Below are 25,518 nucleotides of genomic sequence, written 5' to 3' on the forward strand. Positions count from 1 at the left end.
ATGATCACTGACAAAAACAAATCCACTCCAAATCAAATCAATTTGTTAAGTATTAAGTGCAAGTCATTGTGCTGGGGTCAGGAGATACAAAAATTTTAAAGTTCCTGTCCTCAGGAAGCTTATATTCTACTAGAGAAAAACATGTACAGTAGTGTGCAAAGTCATTTGGTACAAGCAATAATTTTTATATGGTTTCATTTTGTAACAACGATAGTCACACATGTGCTTCTACTAAAACTAGGCTGACTCAGAACATCCGACCAGCTAGAAACACATTGAGCTGATTTTCCTATGTTTAGTTCATTTTCCCTCAGAGTGATGAATTTCATATGATACATGTTTTATTGTTTTCTTTTATTCTGTTTTTAATTCTATGATTTTTAACAATGATCATAATGCCAGCTAATATTTATATAGTACCTAATATGCACCAGGGGCTTTACGAATATCTCACTCTGTCCTCACAACAAGCCTGGGAAGCAGGTGTTCTCATTGTCGCCAGATGAAGAAACTGAGGTAGATTGACTTGCCCAGGATCACACAGCTTAGTAAGTATCTGAGTCAATAGCTGAACTCAAGTCTTCCTGCCTCCAGACCCAGCACCGTATTCAATGCACCACCCAGCTCGTATGAGGAAGCATGCAAAAGTTCTAGAGTCCATTTCAATAGCTATAATAGATACTGCAGCAGCTGTTGTTGTGAAGATGCCAAGAATTTCAAGATTTATTCAAACTCACAATGAAAAAGGAATCAATTAAACTAAAGCATAAAGAAAAGCACAGTTGAAAAAAAAATCCCACAGAGTATCGCTGTGAAACAGCCTGATTAATCTTCAGAAAATAAGCAAAGATCTTCAGTGGGACCTGACGGTTAAGAGCTGTTATTTATTCCTCTGTAATGTAGCTTTTGTGAAGTCAGAAGAATAGCAAAAGAAAAAAGCCAGCAAAAACAAACAAAAGAAAAGGAGCTACTAACAGTTTTATGAAGAAAAAACAGTTATCATGACAAAACAATACAAAGACTACAGTACTGAATGCTGGGAAAAGGCAATTTTTAGTGATGAGGAACTTTTTTTATTCAAGGCTATATACCAAAACTATTGTCAGAAGAAGTAACAGATTCATCTATAAGGGAAGGAGGAACAGAAGGGAACAGGCATTTATTAAGCACCTACTATGCTTAGGTCAGGCAGCTAGGTGACACCAGTGGGTAGAGCACTGGGTCTGAAGTCAGGAAGACTTCTCTTCCTGAGTTCAAACCCGGTTTCAGACACTTACTAGATGTGTGACCCTGAGCAAGTCACTTAACCCTGTTTGCCTTAGTTTCCTTAACTGTAAGATAAGCTAGAGAAGGAAATGGCAAACTACTTCAGTATCTTTGCAAAAAAAAAAAAAAAAAAACCAAGTGGGATCAGGAAGTCAGAATGACTGAAACAATTCAAAAACATGTTTAGGCATGGTACTAAGAGCTTTCATAAATATCATCTCATTTGATCTAGGAGTCTTTATCAGGTTGCAAAACATCCATAGTAAAAAGTTTGGGGATTGTTTTTTATTTCCAGTGAACCAAGAAATCTTGTCCCCATTGAGGGAATGATGAATACCAATAAATATATTGATATAATGAGAATTATTCAGAAATTATGGAAATTCTCAAGTGAATACTACAATAGCCTCACATTGTACAGAAAAGGCTAAGAAATTGATCCAAGAAATCAAGATAAATATACTTCAAGATTTAGACCCCACTGAAACCTATAGACTATAATCAAGGGGGAAGACTTGGGGAAATGGACTATTCATTAAAGGAATATTTAATATCCAATGTGATCAAAGTGTTATTTCACAATATGAAATTAAACAGTGTCAGAATCTTGGGAATTCAACACCAAATCATGTAAAACAAATTCAGCAAAAGAACTTATTGCATATTAAGTTTTTTAAGGTAAAAAAAAAGTTGCAAAGTTTACTGGATAAGTCAATAAATGTAATTCTTTTACTTTGTTTCAATTAATTTGCATAACGTCATACACAGAAAAGTAAAAAGAGGTGAAAAAAAATTAACAACTTGGGGGCAAGTAGAAGGTTTCATGAAAGAGGTGGTTTACCCTCACTGTGACACCAGGGGAAAAGGACCTAGGATAAAAAAACCTCATGACTGCTCCAGCTGCACTGTGCCTCCCAATCAGTCAGTAAATCAGTAAGCATTTATGAAGCACCTACTATGTGTCATACACTGTGCCAAGCATTAGTGATACAAAGAAATGCAAAAGATAATTCCTGCCCAGCCTCAAAACCAGTCTTTTCCATTCATTCGTTTGGAATTTAATCAGACTCTCCATTTACAACCATGTATGGGCCAGTTTCATCCAAGAGACACCAGAGCCTTTCCTGGACCTGCCTACAGGCAGGGACCCTGGCCTCCTGGCTTTTCCACAAACAAGACTTTCCATCTCTCAGCTCCAGGCATTTTCTCCGTCTGTCCTTCACTCCTGGAATGCTCTCCTTCCTCACCTCTGCCAACTGGTTTCTATGGCTTCCTTTAAATCCTGACTAAAATCTCATCTACAGGAAGCCTTTCCTGATCCCTCTAAATTCCAGTGCCTTCCATCTCTTAATTATGTCCTATTTATCCTAGACAAAGGCGGTTCGTGTATTTTTGTTTCTCTGTTTCTTCCATTAGACTGTGAACTCCTTGAGGGCAGGGACTGTCTTTGGCCTCTTTTCATATTTCCATCACTTATTACAGTGCCTGGAATATAGTAGATGCTTAATGACTGATGGGTTGAGGTAGATGGTATAGTGGATCAAGCCCTAGGACTAAAGTCAGGAACACCTGAGTTCAAATCCAGCCTCTGACACTTAACTAGCTGTGTGACCCTGAACAAATCACTTATTCCCTGTCTGCCACAATTTTCTAAACTGTAAAACAGGGATAATAACAGCACCTACCTCATAGGGTTATTTTGACAATCAAATGAGATAGCATGTGGAAATCACTTAGCATAGTACCAGGCACACAGCAGATGTTTAATAAAAGCTTGTTCCCTCCCCACTCCCACCCCCAATTATCCGACTCCCTTAAAAAGGCTGATGTAACTGTCATGAGATCATCTCCACTCCATTCAGTTGTTTCTTATAGACGTGGCACCAAAACAACACCTCAAAGGAATCCCCACCCACTAAGCAAAACTTCATCTGTGCCCTCTTCTACCTCTGTGTCCTGGAGTACTCCACTCTTTTTAAGATGCAGACAGACTGGAAGGTTCTAGAAATGTGCCTGTGTTCTTAAACATCTCCCGCACTGAAGTGTCACCACTTACAATTCTTTCCTTTGTGTTCATGTTACCTTCCCTTTGCAGCATCCTAGGCTAGGAATCAAACTGTGTGACTGAATGCATCATATCAGATGACAGAAGAAGCCAGCATCAGAAGAGTGCCCCAGGGGCCAGGTAAGAAGGCTGGTGGTAAGAATGGAGTGGTGAAAAAAAAGGAGCAAAAAGGGCAGAAAGGGAAGGAACGGGGAAACTGAAGACAAATACCATTGCACCATGGCACCTAGAACTAGCCCTGTTTCCATATATTTGAACAACAGAATCCTAGACTACAAGGCGACTGATATTTCCCTACCTGCAGGGCAGATGTCACCTCCAACAACTTCTGACGGTGAACAGACCACCTATTCTTACAGATGTCCAAGGCAACTCTACACTCTCCCCCAGTTAATGGCTTCCCTCGAACTGCCTTCTAGCTGGGAGCTTCTTGGAATGACCTTGTTTACTGCTAATGCTCCCTCAGAATCATTAACATCCCCTGCAGGGCTGAGACTAGACAGAAGGATGTGCTTCCAATTAGCAGGTGTTTGAATAACCTCTTCAAACCCCTAACAGAGATTCAGATTCACTTTGCCCACAGGTTTGGAGTTAAATTGAGGGCTTCAGTGAGGTGTGCCAGGTGTTTGCATATCAGCTAACTCAGATTGAAAATAATTAATATTATCAGCAGCAATAGGGATATGGTCTGGAGACCAGAACCTGTGTTTAGAAACAACAGATGTTCCAAATGGCCAGGGACAACATTTAGAGAAGCAGCACAGTATATAGTAAATAAAGAGTTAGAAGTGGAATCAGGGAAGTCCTGGATTCAAGTCCTGAATGACGTTTACCAGATATGTGATCATGGATAAGTCACCTCCTCCGGCCCTCAAGAAACTCTGTAAGATTCTGTTAAAGACTTACTATGTAAGTAGAAGAAATTACCACGTCACATTGGGAGTTCCCACCCTAACAAAAATCATACATCCTTGATGTTAACCTAGGAATTCTGATTTCTTGGCCTGCATCCACCAGCATGTGCTAAGTCATTCAATGTATATGTAGAGCATATATCAGATTGTATGACGTCTTGGGGAGGAGGGGAGGGGACAGGAGAGGGAGGAGGAGAAAATTTTGAACTCAAAAGCTTGTGGAACTGAATGTTGTAAAGTAAAAATAAATTAATTAATTTAAAAGGAAAAAAATAAGTTATTCGAGTCATTAGGAAGAATTACTGTGTCATTTTTGGATTGGAGTGGACCAGGACAGTCATGCCAACAGCGTCAGGCCTTCTTGGACAAGGACATAAAAGAAGGTGGTGGTGATAGAAGACATATAAGAATTTACATAGTGCTTTATTACTGATATATACGTAGTACTTTAAAGTTTTCAAATATCCACTATCTCACTTGGCATTATACAGTCTGGCGATGCCAGTAGAACAGATGTTATCCCCATTCTACAGATGAGAAACTGAGGCTCTGAGAGGTTGAATGGCTTGCTCATGGGTCACACAGTAAGGATGTGTCAGCGACAGGATTCAAACCCAGGATTTTCCGAGTCCAACTCCATCACTCTGCCCACTCCTGCTTCATTTCCTCTCATTATCTTCTAAACCCTCTGCAATCTGATTTCTGTCCCCATCATACAACTGAAACTGCTCCCTCCAGAGGTACCAATGATCCCTTAATTAACAAATTTAACACTCTTTTCTTAATCCTCATCTTCTTGATCTCTCTGCAGCATTTGACTCTGTTGATCCACTTTTCCTTTCTAGGTTTCTGGGTCACTTTTCCCTCCTGGTTCTCCTCCTACCTCTCTGACTGATCCTTTTCAGTCGCAATTCCCAGATCTCCCTCTAGATCACACCCATTAACTGTAGATGTCCCCCTATTTCTGTCCTGGGTACACTTCTCTTTTCCCTTCTCTTTTCCCCAGGTGTTTAATTAAGCATCTCTAAGCAAATGAGTCATACATACATGCATATGCATACAAACATACACATGGGTGTGGTTGTGTGTGTATGTATGTATGTGTGTATGTATACGGCCCTAATCTCCCTCCTGATCTTCAATCTTAAATTACAAGCTGCCTCTTAGACTTTTTGAACTGGTTGTCCCACAGGAATCTCAAATTCAACACAACAAAATCTAATACATGTCTTCCCTCCAAAACCTTCCCCTCTTTCTAACCTTCCTGTTACTATCTAGGGTACCGCCATCCTCCCAGTCACCCAGGTTCACAACACTGGTGTAGTCTTTGACTCTCCACTCTTAATCACCACATGTCTCCAACCTGTTGCCAAACCTTGGTTGTTTTTACCTTTACATCATCTCCCACATGATTCCTCTTCTTTCCGCTAATCTAGGTACCCCCCTAGTTCAGGCTCTCATCCCCTCTTTTCCAGACTATTACAGTAGACATCTAATAGACCTCCCTGTCTCATCTCTTCCCACTCCAGCTCATCTTCTACTCAACTGCCAAAGTGACTTTTCTAAAAGGCAACTCTGGCCATATTCCCCTCCCCCACCAAAAAAAAAAACATTGCCAGTAGATCCCTATTACCTCTTGCATAAAGTATAAAGTCCTTTGCTTGGTGTTTAAAGATCTTCACAACCTAGGTTCTTCCTACCTTTCCAGTCTTTCTGGGCTTTACCCTATTTCACACATTCTAAAATCCAGATGCACAAGCTCACTTGTTCCTCAAACTTGAAATTCTATCTTCTGTCATGATGCCTTTCTACCTCTTGTCCTCCATGACTGGAATACTCTCCCAGTTCACCTCTATCATCTCTTAGTTTCCCTAGTTTCTTTCAATCAGCTCAAATCCCACCTTCTGAAGGAGGCCTTTCCCAGTCCCCCAACTGCTTAAGCCTTCCCTTCTGAGATTACCTTCCATCTATTCTGTGTATATCTTATAATGTACCTACCGATTTGTATGTTGTCTCTTGTACTAGAATGTGAGATCCTTGAAGGTATAGACCCAATAGTTCCCTTTCTTTGTGTCCCCAGTGCTTAACACAGTACCTGCTACATGGTAAGCATGTAATAAATGTTTGTTACACAAAGACGTCTATCATTTGGAGAATGGTTAAACAAAGTGTGATATAAAAATGTAATACAATATTAGCATGGTGTAAGAAATACAAATATGACAAATACAGAGAAGTATTGAAAGATTTACATGAATTGATAAAGAGCAAAGTAAGCAAAACAAAGAAAATAATAGATATGATGACTACAGTAATGTAAATGGAAAGAACAACCACCGCAAAACAACCAAAGGTGAATTTTGAAGAATTACACAGAGCAAGCATGGCCTTGAAGAAGAGATATGAGAAGAGAGCTCTTTCTACTTCTTCACAGAGGTGGCAGGTCCTTGGGTGTGGAACATTGACTGTATTTTCAGACTCTTTTGATGTATAGATGAGTTTTGCTGATTTTTTTCTTCTTTGTCTTTCCCTTTAAAAATGGTTTTTGATATATGGGATGGCTTGTAATTATCAAAAACAATTTGGTACTGAGTAAGAAATAGAAAGGTTGATCAATGGAACAGATTAGGTACACAACATACAGAAGCAAACAAAAACAATACCCTACTATGTGATAAAATCTCTAAGAATCCAAATAGTGAGTCAAGAACTCATTAACTGACAAAAACTGTTTGGAAGACTAGATAGCAATCTGGCAGAAACTAGGTATATATCACATCACGTACCATATACTAAGATGAACTCCAAATGGGTACATTATTTTAGACATAAAAGATGTCATCATAAACAAATTGGAGGAGCAAGAAAGAAGTGACCTGTCAGTTCTATGGAGAGGGGAAGAGTTCAGGATGAAACAAAAGGTAGAAAAGTTGATAGCAGGTAAAATGGACAATTTGATTGCATGAAATTTAAAAGCATTTCCATGGTGGGGCAGAGCCAAGATGGCAGCTGGAAAGCAGGGACTAGCGTGAGCTCCCCACCAAGTCCCTCCAAAAACCTATAAAAAATGGCTCTGAACAAATTCTAGAACTGCAGAACCCACAAAATAGCAGAGGGAAGCAGGGCTCCAGCCCAGGACAGCTTGGATGGTTGCTGGGTGAGGTCTTTCGCACAGAGAGCTGGGAGCGGAGCAGAGCCCAGCATGGGCCCTGCAGACCAACCAGACCAGGAGCCGGGCAGCACGGGCCCTAGTGCCCTGAATCAGTGAGCTATGGCAGTTGTCAGACTTCTCAACCCACAAACACCAAAGACAACAGAGAAGAATTGCAGAACACACAAAATGGCAGAGGGAAGCAGGGCTCTAGCCCAGGACAGCCTAGATGGTCTCTGGGTAAGGTCTATCCCGCACAGAGCTGGGAGCGGAGCGCAGTAGAACACAGCGTGGGCAGCGCGGACCAACCAGACCAGGAGCTGGGCAGAGCATGCCCTAGCGCCCTGAATCAGTGAGCTGCAGCAGTCACCAGACTTCTCAACCCACAAACAACAAAGACAACAGAGAAGGTTAGTGGGAAAAGCTGCTGGGGACAGGGGGATAGAGTCCCCGGTTCAGCCACCACCCCAGGGGCAGCAGAGTTGGTGCAGCTACAGAACTACAGCTGCAGTTGTTTCTGGCCCCAGACCACCTGGTGGGAGGCATTAAGTGGCAGATCAGAGCAGGAGTGCACAGCCTGCTGAAGATCTAAGTCCAGTCCGGGTTGGGGGATCTTGGGGAAGGAGGAGTGCTGGTGTGGCAGAGCTGGCTGTAATAGCTCTGAAATCAACAGAGCATTCCCCCAAGCTTGGAACATAGAACTCTTTACTCTACAAGAAGTCATACCCTGCTGAAAAACTCAAGGGTCAAGTAAGTTGGCAGGGAACATGGCTAGGAAGCGAAAACACACCCAAATTCAGTCTCAGACTTTGGATTCTTTCTTTGGTGACAAAGAAGACCAAAACATACAGACAGAAGAAGTCAACAAAGTCAAAGAGCCTACAACAAAAGGCTCCAAGAAAAACATGAACTGGTCTCAGGCCATGGAAGAGCTCAAAAAGGATTTGGAAAAGCAAGTTAGAGAAGTAGAGGAAAAACTGGGAAGAGAAATGAGAACTATGTGAGAAAACCATGAAAAACAACTCAATGACTTGCTAAAGGAGCCCCAAAAAAATACTGAAAAATATACTGAAGAAAACAACCCCTTAAAAAATAGACTAACTCAAATGGCAAAAGAGCTCCAAAAAGCCAATGAGAAGAAGAATGCCTTGAAAGGCAGAATTAGCCAAATGGAAAAGGAGGTCCAAAAGACCACTGAAGAAAATACTACCTTAAAAATTAGATTGGAGCAAGTGGAAGCTAGTGACTTGATGAGAAATCAAGATAGTTATAAAACAGAACCAAAGGAATGAAAAAAGTGGAAGACAATGTGAAATATCTCATTGGAAAAACCACTGACCTGGAAAATAGATCCAGGAGAGATCATTTAAAAATTATTGGACTACCTGAAAGCCACGATCAAAAAAAAAGAGCCTAGATATCATCTTTCAAGTAATTATCAAGGAGAACTGCCCTGATATTCTAGAGCCACAGGGCAAAATAGAAATTGAAAGAATCCACTAATCACCTCCTGAAAAAGATCCCCAAAAGAAATCTCCTAGGAGTATTGTCACCAAATTCCAGAGCTCCCAGATCAAGGAGAAAATACTGCAAGTTGCCAGAAGAAAAAACAATTTAAGTATCATGGAAACACAATCAGAATAACCCAAGACCTAGCAGCTTCTACATTAAGAGATCGAAGGGCTTGGAATACGATATTCCGGAGGTCAATGGAGCTAGGATTAAAACCAAGAATCACCTGTCCAGCAAAACTGAGTATCATGCTCCAGGGCGAAATATGGATTTTCAATAAAATAGAGGACTTTCAAGCTTTCTCAGTGAAAAGACCAGAGCTGAATAGAAAATTTGACTTTCAAACAAAAGAATCAAGAGAGGCATGAAAAGGTAATCAAGAAAAAGAACAAGAAAAAGAAATTGCAAGGGACTTACTAAAGTTGAACTGTTTTTTTCACACTCCTACATGGAAAGATGATGTGTGTGATTCATGAGACCTCAGCATTAGGGTAGCTGAAGGGAATATGCATATATATATATATGTGTGTGTGTGTGTGTGTGTGTGTGTGTGTGTGTATGTACATGCATGTGTATGTATGTATATATATATATATATATATATATATAGAGAGAGAGAGAGAGAAAGAGAGAGAGAGCAGGCACAGGGTGAGTTGAAGATGAAGGGAAGATATCTAAAAGAAATAAAATCAAATTAAGGGATGAGAGAGGAATATATTGAGAGAGGGAGAAAGGCAGAGAGAGAATGGGGTAAATTATCTCGCATAAAAGTGGCAAGAAAAAGCTGTTCTGTATGAAAAGAAGAGAAAGCAGGTGAGGGGGAATGAGTGAATCTTGCTCTCATCAGATTTGACCGGAGGAGGGAATACCGTACACACTCAATTGGGTATCTTACAGCACAGGAAAGAAGGAGGAAGAAGATAAAAAAGGGGGGATGATAGAAGGGAGGGCAGATAGGGGGAGGAGGTAATCAAAAACAAACACTTTCAAAAAGGGACAGGGTCAAGGGAGAAAATTCAATAAAGGGGGATAGGTTAGGAAGGAGCAAAATATAGTTAGTCTTTTACAACATGAGTATTGTGGAAGGGTTATACATAATGATAGGCATGTGGCCTATGTTGAATTGCTTGACTTCTTAAGGAGGGTGGGTAGGAAGGGAAGAGGGAAGAGAATTTAGAACTCAAAGTTTTAAAAACAGATGTTCAAAAACAAAAAAAAAGAAGTTTTTGCATGCAACTAGAAAATAAGATACACAGGCAATGGGGTGTAGAAATTTATCTTGCCCTACGAGAAAGGAAGGGAAAAGGGGATGGGAGGGAGTGGGGTGACAGAAGGGAGGGCTGACTGGGGAACATGGCAACCAGAATATACGCCATCTTGGAGTGGGGGGGGAGGGTAGAAATGGGGAGAAAATTTGTAATTCAACCTCTTGTGAAAATCAATGCTGAAAACCAAATATATTGAATAAATTAAATTAAACATTAAAAAAATTTTAAATTATAAAAAAAAATTTAAAAATTAAAAAAAATTTCCACAAACAAAACCATTGCAGCTAAAATTACAAAAGAAGGAGGAAGTGGGGGTGAGGGGAATCTTTGTAGCAAATTTCTCTGAAAAAGGTCTCATTTCTAAGACATATATAGAACTGAGCCAAATTTATAAAAATAAGAGCCATTTTCCAATTGATAAATAGTCAAAGGATATGAGCAGGAAGTTTTCAGAGGAAGAAATCCAAGCTTTTAATAGCCATACGAAAAAATTCTCTAAATCACTAAATATTAGAAAAATGCAAATTAAAACAATTCTAAGGTATCACCTCAAACCCATTAGATAGGCAAAGTTAACCAAATAAAGGAAATTTACAAATGCTAGCAGGGCTTTGGGGAAATAGGCATATTAAGGCACTATTGGTAGAGCTATGAACCCACCCAGCCATTTTGGAAAGCAATTTGGAACTATGTTCCCAAAACTATTAAACTGTGCATATTTTTTTACCTAGCAATACTACTACTAGTCTATATTTACAAAGGAATCAAAGAAAGAGGAAACGGACCCATACATACAAAAATATAGCAGTTCTTTTTGTGGTAGCAAAGAATTGGAAAATAACAGGCTATGCACTGATTAGAGAACAATTGAACAAGCTATGGCAGAACTGATACAACATCTTAAAGATAAACAACTTTGAAAGACTTAGGAACTGTGATCACCACAACAACCAATCATAAATTCAAAGGACTTATAACGAAACATGCTACCTGCCTCTAGATAGAGAGTTGATGGACTCAGAGTGCAGATTGAAGCATTTTTTTTTCAATATGGCTAATTCATTTTGCTTGATTATATGTATTTTTAATAGGTTTTGGTTTTGTTGTATCTCATTGGGTGGTGGGGGCATGGTGGGAAGGCATGAATTTAGAAATGAAAATAAAATAAAATTGAACTAAAATAAAATCAGAATATTACCATGTCACTCCCCTACTAAATAAACAAAAAAGGTATATGGGATGGCTCTCTAGGAAGTGAGAGGAGGAAAGATGTTGGGAGAAATTTACATGATATAAAAATGAAATATTTCAATAAAAACTTACTTTAAAAAATAACTAAATGCTTCTTGCCTGACTGACACTAGACTACACTAAATCTTCATATATAGGATCAGGACAGGGAAGTTGCTGAAAAATATGCCAGGAGATTTTTGTGGAATCCATGACCATTTTCTAAATTTGGAATGTGTCCAAGCATGATTCAAAAATATATATGTCAGTTTACTGGATATGATTAATTTAGCCACTGTGGTGGCAAAGACAAGATTTCCAAATACAGTTTCTGGGGTTTCTCTGCTGCCTCACTACCTTTCTCTATCTCTGACATCCCCTCTTAATCCAAGGTCCATGGATGTCCCAGGGGGTCAGGGGACAGATTTAAATGGATCTGTGACCTTGGATGGGGAAAATATTACAACTTCATTTTTATTCATATCAAACTTAAATCTAGCACTTCCTTTAATTTCTTAAAATATAGTTCTGAGAAGGGGACTATAGGTTTCACCAGACTGCTAAAGGTATCTAAGATATACTCAAAAGGGTTAAGAAATTCTGTTTTAGAAAGTATTTCATTATACCTTTATTCATAGTGATATTAATAACTAACTTGTCATGCTTTGAAGTTTACACATTACCTTTTTTTAAAGTTACGGATTAAATCCTGTGGTTTAGACCAGTTATTAGAGCTAATACAGACACTCTCCTGGGTAAATATAGGCTATGACCTTCATATCAGAAATCTGTTTGCTGCTTTGCTCCCCACCACAAACAGGTCCAAAATGGAAAGAAGAACCTAGGCTGTTTTATTTGTCTCCAAAGGACTCTCACTTAGGGGGTGACTCACCTGCTCTTCATCTGGAATCATAGCAGCATAGATTTAGAGCTGTAAGGGATATTAAAAATCATCTTGATTTCAGGGAGTCCATGAAATTGAATGGGGAAAAAAATCACATCTTTATTTTCACAAACCTCTAACTAAAAGTTAGCATTGTTTTAATAATTACTTTCATTATTACTTCAATAATTCCTTTAATTATTCCTTCAGTTATTCAAAAACATTATTCAGGGAAGGGGTCCATAGGTTTCATCGAACTTCCAAAGATGTCCATGACACAGAAAAGGTAAAGACCCTGCCCCTACAAATCCCCCCATTTGTAGATGAGTAAACTGATGCTCCAAGAAGGGAAATGACTTGCTCACAGGTAGTAAATGTCAGAGCCTGGGTTCCAATGTCTTCAGACCACAAATCCACCACATTGATGGAATATCTTCTCAAAAATATTTGCTTTCATGTTTTGTCTTTGCTATGAAGCAGAAATTGCTTTTCCTTCCTGCTAGAGGTGCTGGTAGGTTGAAATGAATGTTCTGAATTTTTCTCCCCTTTGGCATCTGGCTGAGCTCCACACCTGCTCTAGCAAGGCAAGGAAATCTAAGGCATGCGGTGTTGAGGAAGCTAACAACCAGACAGGCCACTCCCCTAAGGCTGAATAGCAAATTCCCAAAGTCCTTGGAGGGAGGAGGGAGTATTCTAGAATAACCATGCAAATGAAGCACTTGGGAGGGAGGTGTTCTGCTCTGGCAGACTCTCTGACAATAAGAGAAAAGGGCAAGTCTACCCAAAGGCTCAGTCTTTGATTGACAGTCCTAATGACTAGTCCTGTATCACAAGAGCAGGACCCAGCCCAGTCAATGCGGTTGCATGAAGCTGGACTTTCTCTTGGTCCTGTGAAGTCAGCATCTTTGTTTTAAAGTAGCACAAGAAAAGATTTTAAATATAGTCATTGGAAGGCAGCACCTTTAAATCTATACATGCTGTTATTATGTTTATCATTTGGGTGTGTAAAAAAAGTCCCCATTCTAGCAAGTCTCTAATTTCAAAACATCATCGGATATCCAGGATGATAGTTCTAGAGCTGAAAGGGGTTCCAGCAAGGGGCCAAAGCAGAAACATCTAAGACTGGGAAACAGGAAGCAGGCTAGCTCAGGCAAAGCCTGGGTATCAGAATGTGCCAGCAAGGCAGAAGCTGCTTATTTATTCACATCACATGATAACAGATCAAGAGGTGGAAAGAACCTCAGAATCAGACAGTCTAACCCCCTCATTTTAAAGAAGAAGAAACTGAGACCAAGAGGTTTGAGTGACTCTCCTTAGGTCACACAGGCAGTGAGTATTTAGGAATGGGACTTACACCCAGATCCTTTGACTCCAAAGCCAGTGTGTTTTTCCCCATGTTAGATAGCTAAATATTTGAAGGACAGGCATGCAGAGAAATGTTAGTTTGTACAGTAAGCTAAGAGAGGTGCCGTGTAGAATGGAGGAAAAGAGGATGCAAGTTCAGCCTGATACAGCATTTACAGACTCCTCCAGGGATACTCCCACCATGGTGGAGTTGCAGCAACAAAATGGGTCATTAATATAATCCGATTCTGACATTTCTACCAGGGGCCTCAGCTTGCTATTCTTGAAGGAAGTCAGATAATGGATACATACGGCGATAGTGTGTCGGTGATCAGCTTGGTGGCATGGTGGCTAGAGTTTAAACCCAGCTTCAGTCATTTACTAGCTGTGTGACCCTAGGCAAGTCACTTAATCACTGCCTCAGTTTCCCCATGGGTAAAATGGGGATAATAATAGCCCCTACCTTGCAGGGGCAAAGATATTTTTGCTAAGCACCTAGCACAGTGCCAGTGCTTAATAAATGTTTGTTCCCTTCCCACCCCCCATCCCTGATCAGACCAGACAACAGACGTGGTAGTGAGCAGAGGGACACAAGTACAGGTAAAGAGCCCAGGTAGAATGGCCTCAAGGAGAAGTTATGGCTATGACTGCAGTATTGGGGTTTTTATTCTCCTATGTGTCAGTTGGTCTCGGGCAATGTTTCTCAAACTGTGGGCAAGGAACTCTGAAACACCTCAAGTTGTTTTGTTGTTGTTTTAAAAGAAACTTTCATGTTGTTTGTTAATTGGCCATTAATATTTTTGTGGATTTTGGTCCATGGGTCCTGCCAAAAATTTGTTTAAATTTGTTTAAACTTAAGGCTTCTGGGAGCGGAGCCAAGATGGTGGCTGGAAAGCAGGGACTTGCGTGAGCTCCCCACCAAGTCCCTCCAAAAACCTATAAAAAATGGCTCTGAACAAATTCTAGAACTGCAGAACCCATGAAATAGCAGAGGGAAGCCGGGCTCCAGCCCAGCACAGCCTGGATGGTCTCTGGGTAAGGTCTATCATCCATGGAGCAGAGGGGAGCAGAGCCCAGTGTGGGCTACACCCGGACCAACCAGACCAGGAGCCAGGTGTAACAGGCCCTAGCACCCTGAATCAGTGAGCTGTGGCAGTTACCAGACTTCTCAACCCACAAACACCAAAGACAACAGAGAAGGTTAGTGGGAAAAGCTGCAGGGAGTGAAAGGAGCTCGTGGTTCAGTCACCACCCCGAGGGCAACGGAGTTGGTGCAGCTACAGAACTACAGTTGCAGTTGCTTCAGGCCCCAGGCCCACCTGGTGGGAGGAATTAAGTGGCAGATCAGAGCAGGAGTGCACAGCCTGCTGAAGATCTGAGTCAGGTCCAGGTTGGCAGTTCTTGGGGAAGGAGGAGTGCTGGTGTGGCAGAGCTGGCTGTATAGAAATAGCTCTGAAAACAACAGCTCATCTCCTCAAGCTTGGAACAAAGTACTCTTTACTCTACACAGTCATACCCTGCTGAAAAACTCAAGGGTCAAGTAAGTTGGCTGGGAACATGGCCAGGCAGCTAAAACGCACCCAGATTCAGTCTCAGACTTTGGATTCTTTCTTTGGTGACAAAGAAAACCAAAACATACAGCCAGAAGAAGTCAACAAAGTCAAAGAGCCTACAACAAAAGGCTCCAAGAAAAACATGAACTGGTCTCAGGCCATGGAACAGCTCAAAAAGGATTTGGAAAAGCAAGTTAGAGAAGTAGAGGAAAAACTGGGAAGAGAAATGAGAACTATGCGAGAAAACCATGAAAAACAACTCAATGACTTTCTAAAGGAGACCCAAAAAAATGCTGAAAAATATACTGAAGAAAACAACCCCTTAAAAAATAGACTAACTCAAATGGCAAAAGAGCTCCAAAAAGCCAATGAGGAGAAGAATGCCTTGAAAGGCAGAATTAGCCAAATGGAAAAGGAGGTCCAAAAGACCACTGAAGAAAATACTACCTTCAAAATTAGATTGGAGCAAGTGGAAGCTAGTGACTTGATGAGAAATCAAGATATTATAAAACAGAACCAAAGGAATGAAAAAGTGGAATACAATGTGAAATATCTCATTGGAAAAACCACTGACCTGGAAAATAGATCCAGGAGAGATCATTTAAAAATTATTGGACTACCTGAAAGCCACGATCAAAAAAAGAGCCTAGATATCATCTTTCAAGTAATTATCAAGGAGAACTGCCCTGATATTCTAGAGCCACAGGGCAAAATAGAAATTGAAAGAATCCACTAATCGCCTCCTGAAAAAGATCCCAAAAAGTAAACTCCTAGGAACGTTGTCGCCAAATTCCAGAACTCCCAGGTCAAGGAGAAAATACTGCAAGAAGCCAGAAAGAAACAATTTGAGTATTGTGGAAACACAATCAGGATAGCACAAGATCTAGCAGCTTCTACATTAAGAGATCGAAGGGCTTGGGATACGATATTCTGGAGGTCAATGGAGCTAGGATTAAAACCTTGAATCACCTACCCAGCAAAACTGAGTATCATGCTCCAAGGCAAAATATGGATTTTCAATAAAATAGGAGACTTTCAAGCTTTCTCAGTGAAAAGACCAGAGCTAAATAGAAAATTTGACTTTCAAACACAAGAATCAAAAGAAGCATGAAAAGGTAAACAAGAAAGAGAAATCACAAGAGACTTACTAAAGTTGAACTGTTTTGTTTACATTCCTACATGGAAAGATGATGTGTGTGATTCATGAGACCTCAGTATTAGGGTAGGTGAAGGGAATATGCATATATATATTATATATATAAATATATATATATATTTATGTGTGTGTGTGTGTGCGTGTGTGTGTGTATGTATGTATAGACAGAGAACACAGGTTGAGTTGAATATGAATGGATGATATTTTAAAAAATCAAATTAAGGGATGAGAGAGGAATATATTGAGAGAGGGAAAAAGGGAGAGAGAGAATGGGGTAAATTATCTCACATAAAAGTGGCAAGAAAAAGCAGTTCTGTATGAAAAGAAGAGAAAGCAGGTGAGGGGGAATGAGTGAATCTTGCTCTCATCAGATTTGACCTGAGGAGGGAATACCATACACACTCAATTGGGTATCTTACCCCACAGGAAAGAAGGAGGAAGGAGATTAAAAAAGGGGGGATGATAGAAGGGAGGACAGTTGGGGGAGGAGGTAATCAAAAACAAACACTTTCAAAAAGGGACAGGGTCAAGGGAGAAAATTCAATAAAGGGGGATAGGTTAGGAAGGAGCAAAATATAGTTAGTCTTTCACAACATGAGTATTGTGGAAGGATTTTACATAGTAATACGTGTGTGGCCTATGTGGAATTGCTTGCCTTCTTGGGGGGGGGGGGGGAGGAAAGAAGGGAGATAATTTGGAACTCAAAGTTTTAAAAACAGATGTGCAAAAACAAAAAAAAAATGTTTTTGCATGCAACTAGGAAATAAGATACACAGGCAATGGGGAGGAGAAATTTATCTTGCCCTACAAGAAAGGAAGGGAAAAGGGGATGGGAGGGGAGTGGGGTGACAGAAGGGAGGGCTGACTGGGGAACAGGGCAACCAGAATATATGCCATTTTGGAGTGGGGGGGAGGGTAGAAATGGGGAGAAAATTTGTAATTCAAACTGTTGTGAAAATCAATGCTGAAAACTAAATATATTAAATAAATATTATAAATAAATTTTAAAAAAGAATTGAACATTAAACAAAAAAAAATAAACTTAAGGCTTCTACCACTGTGAAAAAGTTTGATAACCACCAGACTAGGGTCATATTTTTTGCTGCTCCAGAATTCTGATGGATTGTACACTGAAATAGGGAGTATGAGCCCTGATGAAATGTTATGGAGCCAGACTAATTATCCCAGCTGACATCAATCTTCCACACTTAGAAAAGACATGACACCCTGCAGCCGATCTCAGGACATATGAGGAACATACATCTCAGGGTGCTATGAGATCAAGGGTGGGGAAACTGAGACCTCAAGGCTACATGTGGCCCTCTAGGTCCTCAAGTGCGGGCCTTTGACTGAACCCAAACTTCACAAAACAAATCCCCTTAATAAAAGGATTTGTTCTGTAAAACTTGGACTTAGTCAAAAGGCCATAGTAAGAGGACCTAGAAGGCAACATGTGGCCTCGAGGCTGCAGGTTCCCCACCCCTGTATTAGAGAAATGTCCAAACTGAGTCTGAGATCCAGCATGTCTTATAATAGTAGTAGTCGATATTTGTATAGCACTTGAATGCATGAGAACTGCTTTGCTCACAATATTATTTCCATTTTGCAGATGAAGAAAATGATGTTTAAAGGGTTAAATGACTTGCCCAGAGTCATCTAACTAGCAATTAACTGAGGCAGGATTCAAACTGTGGTCTCTCCTGGCTCTAGATTCTAGGGCTATTTCCACTACAGCATGTTCTATATCCTTGTGGGATAAGATAGATGAGGTCTTAGGAAGAAAAAATTGATGGAGGTCCAAATAGGCATGCAGGCAAGCAGTTGGCATCAGATTTTGCCCATCTTCATGGAAAAAGAACATTCCCAGCCTGAGAGAGCAAGGGCAGCATTTGCCAAGCTGTTTGTACCATCTTAAAGAGCACCAATTAGAAATTTTGTTTGAAAGACACAACTCAAAATGACAAAATACAAACAACTTGTCAAAATTTCAGAAAAAGGCAATGGGTTCATTTGGAGATGGGTTAGCAAATAGGACTTGTTGCTCTAAATCAACTACTGTAGTGACTTTTGTTGTAGTTGGAACTGGTTTCTGTATATCATGTGGATGTACTCTAAAACGAGGCTTTCTAATTTTATGGAGCAGCCACTTACAATCCTTGTTGGGAGTGTGGGTGCTGGCATGGAAATCCTGCTATCAAGCCACTGGCTCTATCCTCTCGCTCTCCTCTCCACTGCTTGGCTGGAAGGCACTGATAGCCAATATATAGTCAATAAATAGATATTAAGCTCCTATGACACGCCAGGCATTATGCTAAGAGTCAGAGATACAAAAAAAGGACAAATGACAGTCCCTGTTCTCAAAGAGCTTACCATCTAAAGGCGAGGGGTCACACAACAAGCAAAGAAACGCCTACAACCAAGCTAAATGCAGGGTAAAAAGAAAATAATTAAAAGAAGGAAGGTGTTAGGATTAAGAGGGGTTCAGAAAGGCTTCTTGTAGAACGTAGGATTTTAGTTAGGACTTGAAAGGATCCAGGGAAGCCAGGAGGCAGAGACGAGAAGGGAAAGCATTCCAGACATGGGGGACAGCCATAGAAAATGCCTGGAGCTGAGAGATGGAGGGTCTTGTCTGTAAAACAGCCAGAAGGCCAGTGTCATAAGCTGTGCAAGTATGATTACCCGCATTTTACAGATGAGAAAATATATTCAAAGAGGCTCAGTAATTCGCCCAGGATCAAACAGCTATGAAGTGTCAGAGCTGAGATTGAAATCCACATCTTCTAAGACTGGTGTTCTACCCACTGCGACACAGGGCTCTCAGCCTAATACAAGATTTTCACTTGGATAATGTTCCAATACTTTGTCCTCTGAAAAAAAATGTAATGAAGACATTACTCATCTTGCAAATTACTTCATAATCTTTTGTGACTTGATTCTATCCAATTCCTATTAATGTCATGATCTACAAAAGTTGAAGCACATTGGAGTTCAAGTTTGTCAAGGGCTACTGAGAGACCTCCAGCATGCTGATCTAGAGTAGAAATCCCTTTCTTAGATTTACCAGTTTTGTGGATAGAAGTATATCCTAAAACAAAGACCAGGCCATTAAACTGTGAGCCCCTTGGGAGCAAGGACTGTTGTTAAAAACAACAACAAATTTTTTTTGTGTACTCAATATTTAGCACAGTACCTGGCATATGAGTTGCTGTTTAGTCATATCTAACTCTTTGTGACCCCTTTTGGGGTTTTCTTGGAGTAGTTTGCCATTTCCTTCTCCAGATCATTTTACAGGAAACTGAGGCAAACATTGTTAAGTGACTTGCCCAGGGTCACACAGCTAAGTGTCTGAGGCCAGATTCAAACTCAGGAAGATGAGTCTTCCTGACTCCAGGCCGGCTCCTCTATTCACTGTACCACCAAGATGCCCTGGCATGTAGTAGATGTCATAGTCAGTCAGTAGACCAACTGACCAGGCCAAAGCTATAGGCCACATCCTCACAAGCAATTTGGCAAGCATTTGTTCACCTTGAGTCAGTGTTTTAAGTAGCAGATGAAAGGGTTATAGGAAACCTTGCTTCTCCCCCTGTGCTGTACTCCACACCCACGATGCCAGAAATGTGGAGGAAGGAATTTCCACTCAAGCAGAAAGTGAGAAGGGCATGAGTCATTAGTACCATCCCCTTCCAGCTCTGCATTAACACTGTTAACAATTCTACCCCTCAGTGCTTCTTCTGCCCACCTTCCTGCCATGATTACCATATTTCCCCACATATAAGACGTGCCTTAATTTTGGGGCCCGAAATTTGAAAAAAAATGTAGTATATAAAGTTATTGAACTCAAGTTTTATTCATCTGCTCATAACTTTCAGGCATCTTTTTGGGCAAGTCTGGTGCATGTACACATGCTTGGTTCATTCTGTTTCATGAACCTGAAGCACCAGTTGTGTCCTCCTTTGAAATCAGTAACTTCTTTTTCATCAGCAATTCTTCTTGCCTCATGCTGAACCATCTTTGTGGACACAGGAATTCCAATTGCCCTTTGCTCTTCAATCCACATCTTCAATTCCCTCTCTAAATCAAGCCATTTTGCTGACTTGCCTCTCATGGCCTTCTTCTGCCATGGCATTTTCAGTAGGGTGTCTTCTTCCCGTAGCCAGTCTCGAATTGTTTTCTCAGTTAGAGGAGGACTAAACTTATGTTCAGCAGCACTATTTCCATTCACTTTTGCAAAATGGATCACTTTTAACTTGAATTCAGCACTGCATGAAAATCTTTTCTGAGCCATTTCTGGGCAGAACGTGGCAAAATGTAACCTAATATACTGGTAACAAATGCAAAACAATGAGTACGAAGACAACAAGCATGAAAAAGCGGGAAATGCAAGTAAAAAAAATTCTACAACCACTGTATAAAACACACCCAGTTTTTAGACTCCAAATTTTTTGGAAAAGGGTGAGTCTTATACATGGGGAAATATGGTACCCTTCTGGCACCTTATTACCTAACCAGACTTTACTGTCTAAAGCTGTTCTCCCTTCTATCTAATTCCTGCTATTTCTGTGCTGGGCAGAACAGGAGACACATGAGTTTTGCTTTATCTTTCTCACCATCATGGAAATCTGACTGGAGTTCCTTATCTTTCAGTGGAAAGATGCTATGCCTCCTGAAAGGCTATGGGACCCAGCAAGAAGAGTCCATTTTATTCTGGTCTGGTCAGGTCATATTTGGAGACCTTTGCTCATCATGTTTCAGAAAGAACTTTAACAAACAAGTGCATCCAGAGAAGGGAGACCAGAATGGTGATGGGACTGAAAGCCATGTGACCCTGTGATTAGCAAAGGGAGCTAAGGATATTTAGCCTAGAGAAGGGAAGACTCAGAGAGGCCATGAGAGCAGTCAAGAATCTGAAGAACTACATGGAATGGGAATTAGATTTGTTCTGCTTGGCCTAGAGGGCAGAACCGGGAGCAACAGATGCAGCTAGACAGTCAGATAATGACTTCACCTAAGGAAAACTGCCTCAACCTTTCAGTTGTCCAAAAGTGGGGTGGGCTGTCTCAGTAAGGAGTCAGATCCAGATCTCCAGATGTTTTCAATTGAGGCTGAATAACCTTCTCAAAGATACTAGAGAGGAAATTCTGGAAGAGTTATCACTAAAGTCCTTCCAAATATGACATTCTGTGATCGTGAGTGAGCCAGTAACTAATATTGATTTCTCGCTGGTCAGTGCACCATGCAGGGTACACAAACATACACAGAAGAGAAACTCCTTCAGAGATCCAGACAATGCAGCTATTCTCTTCAAGTGCTCTGGAAGTTTACTTGGGTTAGATCTTCTCCATGCTTATAGCCAGATCTCTTCAAAGGAAACAGGGTTGCAATAAACCTTATAATCCAAAAATATCAATACCCACCCTTCTTGCTCCTTATGTGTTCTAGTCAAACATCACCCCCAAGCTTTAGTCTCTATGAAATTATTTCCAGACCTGTTGGTTCCCTTCCCTGTTACCCTTGGCTGACCCACCTGGGCATGATGACCCTTTGGGGCAATACCCAATTCCCCTAACCTATCCTTCTCCAACCATATTCTATGTCAAAACTGACCTGCCTTATGCCTCATTCATATTTAGACAGATGTGCCCTTAGAAATCATTCTCGTGGATAATTCTTCCTGGGTATTTCATGAGCTACAATGGTTTCAATCAAAGAACTAATCTACAAGAATTTATTAAGTGCCTAATATGTGCCAGGCACTTGATTTGTTCTACTTCTAGAAGCATTTGCATTTTAATTAATGATTCCTTTGAGCCTTATGATTCCTTAGCCTAAAGAAGTGAATCTCTAATGGTGAGAATTTCAAGTATCAGGAATGTTAATAAAGCAATTGAGGGAGTAGTCTGAGATGAGGAGGAAGCAAAATATCAAGACAAGCAGTGCATAATTATATAATTACAGAATGTTAAATCCAAAAGAGTTCTTAGAGTTCATTTAGTCCAACCTCATCATTTTACAGATTAAGAAACTAAGGCTTAGAAAGGATAAGTGACTTGCCCAGTGCCACTGAAGAAGTTAGCTTGTTAAAGTTTATGTATGCAGGAGGGACAGGGTCCCGTCATTTCTTTCTTTTTTGGTGTAAGATAATGCTACATTTTCATTCCCATTTAGATCCTTCCTCAGAGCTAGCTCAGAGTCAAGAATTGCAGACATTAGTGTAGACACCTTGGACACTTAAAAGCCAATATACTCATTTATGTTTCTGAACTTACCTATCTACTTGTATGTTGCTTTTGTTTTCCATTTTGACCAATATCTCTTGGAGCTTCAATCATATCTATGCAGCAGATAGACTCTGGGCTCCCTATCCCAACCCACCCCATTGTTTTTTGTATTTTGGGTCCTCAGAGGATGGCTCCTACTTCTTCCCTCAGCGCTCTTGGGGTGCCCTGAGGGTCTGGAGTGGTTTTCTAGTACTGTTGCTTATGAACATTTCCTCCCCCTAATATCATTCACTAAGCAAATATTTCCCCAATATCATTTAACCAATTAACATCAGTTAGCTTTTACAAAGGGATATTTATTGAGAAAATGTAACAAGGACCAAAATACAACATCCTGAACTGGAAACGTACTCTTCCCCTCTACTTTTATTGGTCCCTGAGGAGAATGGGCTGAAAATACAGACAGACGGCAAGACAGAAATAGAGAGACAGAGAGAGAAGTGTGTATAGACTCCCTTTATGTGTGTTTGTATATTGTGTGTATAATCATAGATCCAGCCCATATATCTAAATCTAGCTAGATATATGGTCTGGATCTGTGATTTCATTGGTACAGGGAACTCCCAGATGAGGAAACTACCTCTATCAATGCAGGTTAGTCTCTTCTCTGCAACATGAAGTCTTAGAGAGTTGTCCATAAGAGTATTAAGAGGTCATATGATTTGCTCAAGGTCATGGAGCCAGTATGTATCAGAAGCAAGTCATGAACCCAGGTTTTCCTGTCTTTGAGGCCATCTACATCATTCTGCTTCTGAGAGAGAGGTGCTGGTGGCGAGGCAGGTGCGGGAGGTAGGGGGTGGTGGTTTCACATCTTGGATAAGCATATAAATAATGAGATGGACGCAGAATTTGTGAGAAACGTGGTTTTGGGGATCACTGGACTTCCCCAAATTGTGAGAAAATGTGGTTTTGGGGATCACTGGACTTCCTAGGCAGGGCCAAAGTCCTGAGGAAGAACCCTGTGATAATCCCTAGGGAAGGCTGTACAGACCACAGGACTCCCTGAGGAAGACCAAGTGGTAGCCCCCCTTAATCTGTGGGGATCCCAGGGCCCCCTAGGGGTCAGACCCTAAGGAGGACCCAAGTGATGGCCCCTTAGAACAGTTGTAGGGAAATCACAGGACCTCCTAGGGTTGGACCCCAGGAAAGAGCCATGTGATGACCCTTAAGGAAGGCTGTGCAGAACACAGGACTCCCAGAGGAAGACCAAGTGGTAGCCATCCCTTAATCTGTGGGGATCACAGGGCCTCCTAGGGGTCAGACCCTAAGGAGGACCCAAGTGATGGCCCCTTAGGATTGCGATAAGATCACAAGGCTCCCGAGACAGGGCCAGAAGACCCAAGTGATGTCCCCTTAAGAAGGCCATGCAGACCACAGGGTTCCCCAAGGGAATCCAGAGTGGTAGTCCTCTTAACAATGCAGTGGGGATCACAGGACACCCCAAGGCAAGATCCAGGAGTAAGCCTGAGACAATCTTCCACTGCTCATTGCTTCCCTTCACTTGACCTTAGGAAGATCCATGTGATTTGCCCATTCTCACCCCAAGAACTCAAGACCAGAGCAGGCAGAGAAGGCATGTTATTACATTCCTCAAGAGAGCAGGTATAGCACTCATTGGAACACTCACTCTAATACAGCTGCAGGAGCAGGGGTAACCATTCCCTCCACTCCTGCTAGAGTTATGGTTAGTTTACAATCTTCATTTTTTACATAGTTTTCCTAGGTTATACAGTTTATATAGGTAGGATAATAAGGATACAGAAGCAAAAGTGAAGTTAATTAGATTTTCCTTGTCTTAGTTTAGGATTAAACTACATTCTTTTACTTCCCCTACTTTCCCTCTTTAACATATGCAAATCAGTAGGCCTGGATTCTTGACCAAGACCAGACCCTAGATAAGCTTGAACTGGTTCAACCTGGTTTGGCCTCTCTAATTCCCCGACTGCCTTCTCAAAAAGCATGCGCATACAAGCCTCTGACCTCTCACCTGACCGACCTTGAGGCCTAATTTCTGCTAAAGCTGGGGTGGGGGAGGGGGAAGCACACCTTTAGTTCTGTGGAAACAAAACTCCTCCTCCCATTTCTTACAAATTGAATGGGGTCTGGTCTCAGAAGTCTCAGATTTGAATTCTGACTCTCCCATGAGCTTTGTTTTGTAAGAATGGGCACAAATTCATCTAGGAAAGTCTCAACCTCTTTCTGAAGACAAAGGTACTTAGACTATTTAGCAGAATGTTCTGAGCATTAAATAAGAAATTGTAATGTTTGCCAGTGAGGCAAGAGGATCAGCTGGGATCTGATGTAAGTCACTATTCCAATAGTGAGGTGGTCCAGTGGATAAAATGAAGCACTTAGAATCAGGAAGATCTAAGGTCAAATCCTTCCTCAGACACATATTAGCTGTGTGATGCTGGGCAAGTCATTTAAACTGTCAGACTCATTTTCCTTATCTGTAGGAAAATAATAGGACCTACCTCACTGGTTTGTTGTGAAGATCCAGTTTATTAACATACGTAAAGTACTTTGCAAATTTTAAAGTACTAGGTCATAGCTAGCTTTTATATAGCATTAAAGTATGCAAATACTATTTCATTTATCTTCACAATAATCCTTGGAGATAGGTGTTAGTCATTGAATTTTTTGTCTATGCAGTACTCAGTAAATAAAGTATTTCTGAACAAAAAAAGCCATGTCCAAAAATCTCCCACTCACTAGCCAAAATGATTGAAATTGCACCATTAAAGATTAACGTTCAAAATATGTACATGTAATGTAGAGTTCCTCAGGTATAGCTTCTGAAACTAATTCCAGCTGCAATGATTTTTAAATAATCTTCCACTTCCCTTGCACTTTCTTGGTTTACTTGTGCAACAATCAGTGAAAAGGGGGGGGGCAGTG

The sequence above is a fragment of the Trichosurus vulpecula genome, chromosome 1, assembly GCF_011100635.1.
Source record: "Trichosurus vulpecula isolate mTriVul1 chromosome 1, mTriVul1.pri, whole genome shotgun sequence".
Taxonomy (NCBI): Eukaryota; Metazoa; Chordata; class Mammalia; order Diprotodontia; family Phalangeridae; genus Trichosurus; species Trichosurus vulpecula.